Source organism: Benincasa hispida, chromosome 11 (genome assembly GCF_027475165.1).
Source record: "Benincasa hispida cultivar pf3 chromosome 11, pf3_genome.v1.1, whole genome shotgun sequence".
Taxonomy (NCBI): Eukaryota; Viridiplantae; Streptophyta; class Magnoliopsida; order Cucurbitales; family Cucurbitaceae; genus Benincasa; species Benincasa hispida.
In genome coordinates this window covers 36,134,783-36,149,303 of record NC_143488.1, presented here as the reverse complement: position 1 = coordinate 36,149,303, position 14,521 = coordinate 36,134,783, and positions in this window count along the sequence as shown.

The window sequence follows — 14,521 nt, the reverse complement described above, 5'->3', positions numbered from 1 at the left end:
TAATATTTGGAAAATATAATCGGATTTGGAGAAAATGTAAAAATATATAAGATTTTGTATAAGATTTAAGTATATTATATAATATTTAGAAAAATTATTAGAATATAGATCTTTAATGTAGGAGAAATGCCCAAAAGGGCCAAAATAATAAGTTAGAAAAAGTTGTCTTTTTAAGTAAATCTAGATAGTCGATCTTGTCCGAGATAAGCAGAGAAAAATTATTTGGACTAGTTTTCAAAAAGGGTGCTAGTTTTGTAAAATGAAAAGTTAAAGATACTATTTCTAACAAATTTTCAAGATTATTAGTTTGGTTGAATACCTCTGATTAGATCAGGATTTGTTTGGTTCTTCTTTACTTTTCTCTTTGCGCAATTTTTTTTCTTCTCCATTTATTTTTTGCTTTTTCTTCTCATAATTTAAATTCATTTCATACACAATAAAATTATATGTATAACTATATACATTCTTGTATTATTGAAAAGAGAATTATTTGTTGCATTGTTGTTTTAAATTTTCGAAATTAGATGATACACAAAAGCAAACAACTAAAGGAACTCTTATCCAAGAGTACCTTTGAGCGGAAGCGGATCTTTCCAAATACATTGTGACAGAATTTCTATATTTACATTCATGCAGAATAGATATGCAATATACTGTAAACTACCAGCATGCTTTATTAATAACAAACAAGAGAACAAGTAAACTTACCAGTTGAAGACTCTTTCTTCACAGCAAAGCTCGTTCTCTCTAAAGACGGGTTCCTTTTGTTCTCGCTGAAACTTCCAAGCAATCGTTCAGCAATACCACCGGTCGACTACACACGAACGACCTCCACACGAACAAAAGCAAATGGGGATGACACCACCATTTGGAACCCTCAGTATTCTGGGTGTGAGAATCCAAAGAGTGGACTCTGTTGGGATTTGGTAGAGGGGAGGAGGATATGAAGATCGTGTACAATGATCAAGCAGAATCCAAAGAGTGGACTCTGTTGGGATTTGGGTATCTATACCTAATGCAACATAACTCTGACGCTGTTAAAAAGTTCAAGGAGTATAAGATTGAAGTTGAAAACTTGTTAGGTAAAAAGATAAAAACACTACAATCTAATCTTGGTGGAGTGTATATGGACTTAGAATTCTAAAACTATATGATAGAACATGGAATCATGTCCCAACTCTTGGCCCCAGATACACACACCTCAGCAGAGTGGTGTATCAGAAAGGAGAAACATAACCCTGTTGGACATGGTTCGGTCTATGATGAGTTATGCTCATCTTCCAGACTCGTTTTGGGAATATGCAGTAGAGACTGCAGTTTACATTTTGAATAATGTTCCCTCGAAGAGTGTTTCTGAAACACCTTTTGAGTTATGGAAAGGCCGTAAAGGTAGTTTACGCCACTTCAGGGTTTGGGAATGTCCAGCCCACGTACTAGTGTCTAACCCTAAAAAGTTGGAACCTCATTCAAAAGTTTGCCTATTTGTAGGTTACCCCAAAGAAATAAGGGGTGGATACTTCTATGATCGAAATGGGAATAAGGTGTTTGTATTGAAAAATAATATCTTCTTGGAAGAAGACTATGTTGGGGTTGATGCCCAAAATCTCATAGGGTTCTATAGTTGTAAACACGTATACTAACACATATTTTTTATGTAATAATATGAGATATTTCCTTCACTATTTTCTATGAAATATGAGATATTTTAGTTGCATTAACCATAAACCAATAAACTAAGATCCCTGGTTATCGTTGTAACTTAAGCATGTATGTGGAGACATACAAGTGGATCGTGTATTAAGTCATAACCTAAATGGTCTGTAGTATATGGATAAAAGAGGGAAACCATATCCTGATGATAATATGGATACTACTCGCTTTGTAGATGTTATAAGTGTTATAAAGTGCTACAAATGGTCTGATCCTGATCATTCATGTGAAGATATGCGAGCGGGGGTATCCTATACAAAGGAGTTTGTATAAGACCGGACCACGAAATGTTTAGTCTCGTTATATAACACTGTTTATGACAGAGACATTCATTTCACTAGGATGACCATAGGTAACATGATCTCAATCCTAAGTGAGTTAGAACTCCTGCCTATAAGGGTGGTCCTTTGATTTGCATGAGTGCGAGTGGTTTGATCGCCGACTCAAACCTACCACTTTAAAGATTCGTCTGATTGGGGAGCTGGGAACTCAGCTACACAAAACGGTATTCACTCCTTCCCTGAAGTAGGGGTAAGTAGATAAATTGCTCCCTTAAGGGATGATTCTGTGGCTTGAACAATGTGACGCCACACCTTCTCATGGCCCAAGAAGTGTTCACTCATAGTAAGACTATAATGTATTATTCATTAGAGGAGCCAGTGGTACTTAAGGAGTTAGATGTAACTATAGAGGCAAAATGGTAAATTGGGCCAACTGTACTTACGAGCGATTTATGAAGGGTTCCTATTACCAAATCCACAAAGAGCCCATACCTCATGGATTCTCACACCGAGAATATCAAGGCAACCGAGTGGTAGTGTCGAGTGGTGTTGTTCGAGGGTCAAGGATCGAGTCTTACTCAATTGGGTTCGAGAATCTAACAATTCGTGAGTTGCATTGGTTGTTCGTTGCATTCGTACTCATGATCGAGTTTGCTGGGACGCGTGACTAGTGTAGATCGAGGGAATACACGAAGAATACTTCTTCAAATGTATGTCACTCGATCCTAGTTGGTTTTAACTTGAAAGCATGTTGTAAATTACTCGATGATGCATAACTTTTCTTGTTGGTTTGTAAATGCTTTGTTCTTTTGCAATGGGTTTGGAATGATCCTTCTTCCACTAAATGGTTCTCTTGTTTAAGATTTCCTTCAGACCACATAAGGGATCATAAGCCACGAAGTAAGCTTGTTTTAAATGAGATTTCTAATGAGACTGCTAAGACTTTAACAAGAGTTATTGAACAGGCTAATAGATCAATAAGAGTTGTTGATGTCAGCTCATCTCATCAACCATCTCAAGAGTTGAGACTGTCTTGACGTAGTGGGAAGGTTGCGAACCCACCTGAACACTACATGGGTTTAACAAAGCCTACAACATCATATCTGATGATAGAATTGAGGATCTATTGTCTTATAAACAAGCAATGGAGGCTGTTGACAAAGATGAATGGATTAAAGCCATGGATCAGGAAATGGAGTCTATGTACTTCAATTCTATCTGGGAACTTGTGGATCAACCTGATGAGGTAAAACCTATAGGTAGTAAGTGGATCTATAAGAGGAAAAGAGGTGTGGATGGAAGGTACAAATCTTTAAGGCTAGAGTTGTGGCATAGGGTTATACCCAAGTTGAGGGAGTGGATTATGGAGAAATTTTCTCACCTGTTGTCATGTTGAAGTCTATCTGGATTCTCCTGTCCATAGCCATATTTTATGATTATGAGTAATGGAAAATGGACGTTAGGACTGGCTTTTTGAATGGTAATCTTGAGAACACCATCTACATGGCTCAACCAGAAGGGTTCATTGATCCAGATCATGAGCAAAAGGTTTGCAAGCTTAATAGGTCCATTTATGGACTGAAACAAGCATCTAGATCTCAGAATATAAGATTTGATAGCACGATCAAATCATGGCTTTGATCAGAATGTTGATGAGTCTTGTGTTTACAAGAAAATTATCAACAATTCAGTAGCTTTCCCTGTTCTATATGTGGATGATATCCTACTCATTGGGAATGATGTAGGTTTCCTGACTAACATTAAGAAATGGCTAGCCGCCCAATTCCAAATGAAATATTTGGGAGAGGCACAGTTTGTTCGAGGGACCCAAATCATAAGGGATCTTAAGAACAAAAGGTTGGCTTTGTCTTAGGCATCGTACATTGACAAGATGTTGAATAAGTACTTGATGCAGAATTCCAAGAGGGGTTTATTATCTTTCAGGCATAGAATTGTTTCATCTAAGGAATAGTGTCCTAAGACACATCAAGAGGTTGAGGAAATGAGACAGATTCCCTATGCATCGGTTGTTGGTAACCTTCTATATGCAATGTTATGTACTAGACCTGACATTTGCTATGCAGTAGGGATTGTCAGTCGATATCAGTCTAATCCAGGATTAGATCACTGGATGGCGGTCAAAACGATCCTCAAGTATCTTCGAAGAATGAGGGACTATATGCTCGTGTATGGAGATAAGAATTTGATCCTTACAGGATACATAAACTCTTACTTTCAGACTGATAAAGATTCTCGGAAATTGACATCAAGGTCAATGTTCACTCTGAATGGAGGAATTGTAATATGGCGAAGCATCAAGCAAGGATGCATCGTGGACTCCACTATGGAAGCCGAATATATTGCCGCTTGTGAAGCTGCTAAAGAGGCTGTTTGGCTTAGGAAGTTCCTTACCGATTTGGACGTTGTTCTAAATACGTCTTTGTCAATCACACTTTATTGTGATAACAACAAGGTCGTGGAAAATTCTAAGGAACCTTAGAGTCACCAAAGAGGAAAGCATATAGAATGAAAGTATCATTTGATCAGGGAGATTGTGCATCGCGGTGATGTATTGTCACGAAGATCGCGTTAAAGCACAATGTTGCTGATCCATTTACAAAGGTTCTAATAGCTAAAGTACGGTCATCTGGAGAGTCTGGGTCTACGAGATATGCGACACCTTGTTTAGGGAAAGTGGGAGTTTATTGTATTTTGTACTATTTTGTATTGTACATTAGTCTCCCGAGGCTTTAGGACAAGTGGGAGATTGTTGGGATTGGTGTCCTAAATCTCCTGCTAGTCAAGTAGTTTGTAAACATTCTGTAAACATATTGTTATTAATAAAATAAGTGTTATTTTATAAGTATTTACTCAATCCAATAAACTAAGATCCGAGTTTATTTTATGTAACTTAAGCATGTATGTGGAGACATCCAAGTGGATCATGCCTTAAGTAATAAACTAAATGGTCTGTAGTATAAAGATAAAGGAGGGATACCTTATCCTGGTGACACTACGGATACGAACCGCTTTGTAGATGTTACAAGTGTTGTAAAGTGCTACAAATAATCTGATCTTGACCATTCATGTGGAGACATGTGATCATGGGTATCCTATACAAAGAGATTGTATAAGAGTGGACCACTAAATGATTAGTCTGTTTATATAACGCGATTGATAATTGAAACTTACATTTTACTAGAATGACCATAGGTGACATGACCTTAATCCTGAGTGAGTTAGAAAATCCTACCTATGAGGGCGGTTCTTTGATTTGTATGGGTGAGAGTGGCCAGATTGCCAACTCAACAAGCCTACCATTTTGAGGATTCGTCTGATTGGGGAGCTGGAAACTCAGCTACATAAGACGAAATTCACTCCTTCCCCGAAGTAAGGGTAAGTAGATAAATTGCTCCATTAAAGGCCGAGTCCAGGTATTGAACATAGTGGCCACATTCTCTCTTGGGAAGTGAGGACTTAGTCATAGTGGAACTATAACTTATTGTTCATTAGAGGAATCAGTGGTACTTAAGGAGTTAGATGTACCTATAGGGACAAATCGGTAAATTGGCCCAATTGTAATTATGAGTGATTTGTGAAGGGTCATCGCACTATTGATTGGTCATATGGACACATAAATATATTTGTAGTGCGAAGAGTGTAACTGTCGGTCTTTACTAGAGTGCCAGTTAACGGATGGTGAATATCGTGATTAAAGAGTTTAGTCAGTTATTCACGTACCGTTGGAGCATCAAGCTACAGGTTCATAAGGTCCCCTTAGTAGCTCAATGGGTTCAAGTTGAGAATAAGATTTTGGGTTAGTTTAAAGTGTTCAAATTAACAAGAGGAAATTCAACAATATGTGATATAATTGGTATGATGTATTTGATACATTATTATTGGATGAATTAATATAAATATGATTTATATTAAATATCATAAAATAGAAAAAGAACTATGGTTTATATGTTGCATATGATGCAAAATTAAACTATAAGTTATAAATATAATATGACAAGTTAGTTATTATATTTATTTATATATAATAATTATGTGATAATTAATTATTCTTTTTCTTAATAACCAACTTGAGTAGGAGGTTATTTGCGGTTTATGGTAACTGTGAGATAAAAAGGAAAATAGTTTTCTAAATTGGTTGATGATTCATTGAATCGGTCTCACAAAAAGAAAGACTATCGAGTAAAAGTGTTTTACTAAACGATTGCATCTCATAGACTAAACGATTGAGTACCAAGTTTACTATACGATAGTTACTTGTTACTACACGATCGAGTAGCATGTCTATACGATAGGCTTCTTCTTACTAAGCGATCGAGTATCAAGTCTATACGATAAACTTTTTCTTTCTCCCACTTACTCGATTGTCTACTCGATCATTTACCTCCTTCATTCTTCTATCCAGAGTCACACAGAGCCCACAACTCCTAGATTCTCATACCGAGAATACCAAGATAACCTTTGTGGTGGTGTTCTTGTTCCGTTCGAAGGTCGAGGATCAAGTTGCACTCGATAGTGATCGATGATTCTTCAGTTTGTGTTGTTGGTTGTTCTGATCGTTGCGTTCATGTTCTTCTTTGGACGCATTGGAGATTGATTGAGGGATACTTGAAGAAAGAGTTCTTCAAAGGTATGCATACTCTATCCCTTGTTCAATTAAAGAAGCACGCTTGTAATTTATTGTTTATGCATAATCTATTCTTTTAGATTGTAATTGTTTGTGTTCTTTCTCAATGGGATTTGGAACGATCTGCTTCGACTCATTGGTTCTCTATTTAGAGTTCCTTCAGATTCGAGGTTCCATAACTATTTGATAGATAATGGAAGCACATCTAAACTTTTAGCATTTGGTACACTTCAATAAAAAGGTGTGTCAGAAAGGAGAAATAGAACCCTATTAAACATGGTTTGATCTATAATAAGTTAAGTTCAGTTACTAACTTGTTTTGAGGTCATGCAATAATAATTGAAATGTATATATTGAACAATGTTCCATTCAAAAGTATTTATGAAACACCTTTTGAATTATGGAGAGGTCGTAAAGGTAGTTTATGACACTTAAAGATTTTGGGTTGTCCAACATATGTGCTTAAGGAAAATTCAAAGAAATTGGAATCTTATCCAAGAGTATGTCTATTTATAGGCTATTCCAAGGAAACGAGAGTGGTCTTTTCTATGATGTAAGAGGAAGTAAAGTGTTTGTAATTACAAACGTTACATTTTTTTTAAGAAGAGCACATCAGGAAGCATACAGTAAAATCGTGTTAAATGAACTTTCAAATGAAACTACAGAAACTCAACAAGAGTTGTTGAAGAGGCTAGTACAACAACAAGGGTTGACATTGGCACATCTACTCAGGTACATCCATCTCAAGAATTGAGAATCTCTCGAAATAGTGGGAGGGTTATAAACAAACTAATTGAAGGGATTGAATCCCGTGCGGAGGCGTACAAATGCCAGTGCCATTGATTTCAATTTTGGAAAAAATAGAAACAGAGAAAAAAATACAAGATGAACATTTAAGCATGATAAACAGGGAATGGACCAGGATTTAGGATTCAGAATCCGGATTCGGCCCCTAATGGCCCGACATGCCCTTACGTCCCCTGCGACTTGGCTATGTCATCCTCCATTCTTCCTCCCTTCCTCTCTTGCCTTGAAGGCTTTAGAAGTGAAAGTTGTCCCCATAAACCAATTATGATTGAGCCACCGAAAAGGAAGGTGTACCTTGTTGATATAGGTAGTAACTTTCAATTCTTTTAAGCCTTTCTTAACCATACTTTCATGTCCTTAGGATCTCTCTCGTTCGGATGTGATACCGGCATTCATGTACTCCTCCTGAACTATGGTCGTTACATGCACAAACTTCTTCCACAAACCAAAACCAAAGAACACTACCACTTGATTGCCTTGCTATTCTTCGGCAAGAATCTGAAAGATCTTTGGGAAAAGGGAAAGGATCTTATAGAGGAAAAGTGTTCTGTAAAATTTGTGAGAGTTAGAAATAGAGTTCTTGTTAGGAAGATCAAAAAGATTCTAAAAAGTACATAGTGCATCCCTATTTAATTGCAAACACTTTGCAATTTTAAAAAGAAAGTAACTTCCCACCATCTTTGTATAACTTTCTTACGGGGAAGTTACAAGTATTTTTCATTCAACTAAAAAAATTAGATCATATTTAATATAATTAATTAAATGAGTCATTAATTAATTAAATATCACATATTTAATTAATTATGTTTTTTTTTCAAAAAATAAAAATAAAACTAACTATGCATTTAAATCATATTAAAATGCATATCTCTCATAACCTATAGTTTAAATATGAATCTCATTTATATTAATTTTAACCTATAGTTTATATATGAATCTCTTTCATATAATTAATATTTGAACTTTATTCAAATATATATTTCTTTTATATTATAAAGTTTAATTTTGAATCTTATTCAAAATTAACTTTTATATAATAATATATCCATATACATTATATTAATTGCATCTCATACAATAATTTACATTCCCTTATTTAATTTGAACAATTCAAATTATTCTCAAACTAATTGCTTCTTGTTTTATCCTTAGTAAGCTAACAAGGGTGCCTAATGGACCTATAGATTAGAAGCTCCAATGATGGGAGATTAAATTAATTAAATTTTTTAATTAAATTAATCATAATTAAAAATTTTAATTAAATTAATCAACATTCATTAATTGTGGGTCATTCCATTAAAGACTCACAACTACACTCTTTGCACTGTAGATATATTTCTATGTCCACAGATATAACCAGAGTCAACCTTTCACGAATTGCCCGTAATTGCAATTGGGTCAAATTACCATTTTACCCTTATAATTACCTCTTACTCCTTAACTACTATTGATTCCTCTAATGAACAATCAGTTTATAGTCCGACTATGAACTAAATTTCTCTCAAGTCAAAGAGAGGGTGAAGCCTCATTGTTCAAGACCTGGAATCAGTCCATAAGGGAGTAATCCATCTACTTACTCTGAAGATGGGAAGGATCGAATTTCATCTTGTGTAGCTATGTTTCCATCTCCCTACTCAGACAAATCCTAAAATGGTAGGCTTATTGAGTCGGTGATATGGGGCACTCTCACTTATACACATCAAAGGTTTATCCTCATAGATAAGAGTTCATAACTCACTCATGATTAAGGTTGAGTTACTTATGGGTATCCTATAAAATGTTAATCTCTTTAGTTAATGGTGTTATAAAGAGAAATTAAACATTTCGCGGTCCAATCTTATACAAACTCTTTGTATAGATACCCCTACTCGTACATCGGCAAATGAACGATTTGGATCACATTGTTTGTAACACTTATAAGTCTTGTAACATTTACAAAGTGAGCCATATCCGTAGTGTCACCAAGATAAGACACCCAACCTTATTCATATACTATAAACCATCTAGGTTATTACTTGAACATGATCCACCTGTATGTCTACCACATATGTTCAAGCTATATAAAATAACCTTGGATCTTAGTTTATTGGATTGAGTTAATGCAATCTAAACGTCAAATAAAATAAATCCGTATTTTATTAAAAAAATAATTCGTGTATACAATTTACAAACAACAAGAACCACGAGATTTAGGACATTAACCCCAACAATCTCCCACTTGTCCTACAGCTAGTAGGGTATACAATACAAAGTAAAATACACAATACAATAAACTAGGCCATACACTATACCAAGTAACAATCCCATAAGTGTATGTTTATTTTTGCAGCATTTCCGATAGCAACATATAGTTGTCGTGAGTAACTTAGAGATAAAGAATAGTTACTTGATTGGGTAATCAACTTTTTCATTAGCTAATCATGCCATGATTTAGCCCTAAGCCTTAATGCATGGGTTTAGGTTATTAACGAATGCTTTCTTAATTAGGGTGAAAATCTTAATTAATTATTTATGACACTTAATGTCTGACTTTTCCATTTAAGTAGGCCTTGTGCTTGAGTAGATTGAATTATATTTTAAGACCAAAATTGTGAATGGGGTGATTCCACTTTCATTAACTTTTCAAGGGAACAACTGCCTTTTCTTTAGCTCAATGGGTTTCCATGGACTAATCTTCGACACCCTTTCTCTTCATCTATCACTTTGTCATTTTCTTACTAAATATCTGACACTATAAAACTATGTTTTTGTTGTCTCTTTTTCTTTTTAACTTTTTCTTTTTTATCTTTCAAAGGTATCATCAAGATTATGACTAATTTACTACATGTCTCAAAATATATTTTTTTTAAAAAACCATGACCATATAACCATATTAAATTAAAAAATTTGATGAAGAACATAGAATTTTGGAGGAAAGATAAAGGACGTATTTGGTAAGAACTTTTTAATTTTTTTGCATTTAGTGAACATTAAGAGAACCTAAAACCATGTGAAAGAATGTAATAGTAATGAGTCATTATATAATACCATTATAGAACTTCGATACTCCATAACAAAACACATATGTTACAATTCTTAAGTTGCAAACAATTAGGTGAAAATGAAACCAAACATCAAAAGTGAAAGAGGTTCATGAAAGCAAGATGCAAAAATGTATCAATGAAATATCTTTATTTGTTTCACATTATTTCACTTTTTACCCAGGATATTATTGACTACAAAACTTTAAAACCCACTTGATATAAATTTTCTAATACCTCCCTACATATGGGATTTTTATACTTGGGAGATGAATAGTAAAAATATAGCCCGGTTCATTAATAAATTAATATTAGTTTATTATTATTAATTTTAATTTAATATAATTTGAACTTATATAACATATTTATTTTTATTAATTTATTTTTTTAAAATTAATATAGATTTGTTATTTGTTTTCAATAAAATAATATATATTAATTTAAGAATTTTTTTTTTATAAAATAAATATTAATTTGAATTTGAGTTTGAATATCTTTCTAAAAAAATAACTACAATATAATCCAGAAGAGTAAAATACATAGTTCACAGTATTTATTTTAATTATAAAATGAAAAAATGAGAATTATATATATATATATATATATAATTCATTCATTATAGTGTTATCTGGATGTCCACTCCATGAGAATCTTGGATTCCCACGAAATAAAAAGATATGACTATTTAAATTGTCACAAATAATCTATAAAAATATATAGAGTAGTTGATACCACAGAGTTCTCAATCTCTTTTATTTATACATATAACTACTCATTCATTATAGTGTTCACAAAGTCTTGTAATTGAAGTGTTACTTTCAGGATTGTTAATTTGTGTTATTTTGAGAGACCATTGTTCATGATACTTTGGCCCAAAAAAGAAACAATTTTTTTAAAATAAATATCATAAATTTGTTGGATTTAGATTAATTGTTTATATTGATTTCTTATTCTCCTGTGATTTTGTTTTGCAAAAACAAAACTATTTGCTTATATTTTGTTAATATATTTATTTGTGTTATTTTTCTTCATTTGACTTTTGATTAATAGTACATTTGAAATATTGATATTGTTTTATCCATATGAAACCTTTTTTAAAAAATAAATTAAAGAGATAATTTTACAATTACCTATATTAGAAGAACAAGCATTGTAAAAGTAGTTTAATTTAATTTTATAAAACAAATATATAACTAAAAAGGTCATAAAAAAACATTTTACTTTTTAAAAAATGGAATGCAAAAACACAATTATCCAATATGTGTTTCGTTCTGAGTTTCTAAAATAATTGCGAAACATACTTTTAGTTTTCTGTTTTTTAAAAAAATAGAAAGCCAAAAGAATGAGATCTCATTTGGTAATTATTTCATTTTTTATTTTTGGTCTTTGAAAATTAAGTCTATTTCCTCCCTATTTCTTACATTGATTTTCATTTTTCTTAATTACAATGGTTGAATTCTTAGCCAAATTCCAAAAACAATAACAACTTTTGAAAAACTATTCTTTTTAGTTTTCAAATTTTGGCTTAGTTTTTTAAATCATTGGCAAAAAGTAAATAACAGAATAAGAAATATGAAGGTAGAGGTAATGTTAATAGGCTTAATTTTAAAAAATAAAATGATTACCCAATAGAATCTGAATAATCAAATATATATAGTTTTTGTTTTTTAAAAACAGATAATCAAAACCAAATAATCAAAAACCAAAAATCAAAAAATAAAATATAGTCATTAACTTGTAGCTTTTTCTTTTTCTTCGTTCAAAACAATCATATTCATTATAAAATATATGGTCGATGAGTTAACTTTCTTTCCTCCAATAATGCTCTTTTACTTTTTCAAAAACAAAAATAATGCCCTCTCAAAATTTAAAACATATACTTTTCAACTAACCGTTAGAAAACTATTAAATCATATTATAAATATATATTATTCAACATTCCATTCTATGACAAATACATTTTAAAAAATCAATATCATGACTTCAACTTTTTTGTAATTATACGTGTGACAATCACAAAATAATCACATAGAAATTAGATAGCAATCAAATTTTCAGACATAAGTTTTTTTTACCATATTTTTTTAAAAAAACAAAACCTAGAGACACACATCTAATTTTCAATTTAATTTTTTATTAAAGTTGCAATTGCCCAAAATTAATCTCAAATTAGATTTAATATAAATACAAGATTAAGAAACATAAATTTTATTCTTTTAATAAAATAATACTTCAGCACCAAATTAAACAAATCACCACATATCAAATCGAGTAAGATTTTTTTTTTTTTTTTTTTTTACCTATTGAGTCATCATTTTGGGTTGTATATAGTTGGTATTTTTAGGAGAATTTTCGAAAATAAAAAAATAAGAAAAACTATTTACACAAAAAAAAAAAATATTTTAATATTTTTTGATAGATGCTGTTAAAAGTCTATCAATATCAGTGATAAAAATTTATAGAAGTCTATCATGGATAAATACTCATAAAAGTCTATTAGTTTTTTTTTATTTCTATAAATAGAAACTTGCTTTGATACCATTTTAAATCACGATTGACCAAAAAATTTAAGCTTTGTCTTTACCCACAAGCTTAAATTTTTGGATCAAATTGTGATTTAAGATTTGTTCATCCGTAATATATTGAAAATATTAATTTATATTTAGACGCATGAATATAATATCCTCAAATACTATGAAACTCGGTCTACCCCTTAATGAAATGACTCGTCCATCAATAAAATTCAATTTTTCAAGTGACCAGTGTTCACACATTAAATATATTATTATTGAAATAATAATTCAATAAGGCATGAAGCTTTTGTTAATAAATTATTAAGAATTTTTTACACACCAATAGTAAAAATGAGAATTTTAAAGTAATAAGAACCAAATTTAAAACTAAAAATGATAATGTGAGCTCTTTAATCAAAGTGGACATTATTACTTTGAAGTATAGAAATAGAACGAGGTCACTTATTCCAATATATGGAATCAATTAACTAGTTTGAGAACATTTGATTTTTTAAAGGTAGTGACAAAAAAAAAAGCAATTCCATATCGTAATAATCTATAAATTGAATTTTTTTTTTCTTTTTTTGAAGAATATGAGGATTATATTAGATGTTAGTTTTTCTCTCTTATCTTCCTTGCAAGTGTAGAAATTCCAAGGCTTCATATTGGAGTCAAACCATATGGCCACCCCATTTGTTTAATGAAATTAAATCATTAAAAGCAAGGAAAATGAGTTTCTTTTTTTTTTTAATGGAAGATTTTAGGTATAAGAATTTGAACGTCCAACTTATAAAAAAAGAAAGAAAGAAAGTACGAGTCAATTATTGTTGAGATAAAATGTTGAACATCTAATATGAAAAACATGAGAAGAAAGAGAAACTAAGAATGTGTTTGTTAAGGAATCTAAAAACAAAAATTTAAAAAGAAAATATTTAATGAAAACAAAGTTATATTTCATATTTTCAGATATGTATTAGTATCAGGTTCATAATTTATATTCTAATTTAAACAATTGTATTTAAGTATTTTTTATACTATATTTTTATAAATCATAAAACTAGTTGTAGTTATACTCACTATATATAATGTTAAATATAAATTAAATATAATTAATTTATGAACATTGTTAATTAATTTTTTGTATAATTATTATATTCTAATATTATATAATTTAGAATAAATTACATAACACATAGTTTAATTTAGAAAAATATGAACTTATAACATGAAATACTATATTTATAGACATTTTTATCTATTTCTTAATATAATTCTATATTTTAAAATTCAAAATCTGAATAGGAATAAAAATATTTTCCAAATTACAATATTTGTATCATATAATTCAAAAATAAAATCTAAATTATTTATAAAATGCATATTCGCTTAACTCAGTAATCTAAAAATATAAAATCGAAGTCAAATTGCAAACCCATCAAATCCAATTATTCATTTTTTTTCTCTTCAAATGCCATTTTAGTACTTTATTTCAACGTTCCCAATTTTTTAAATATATATATATATATATATATTTCCAAGAATTTG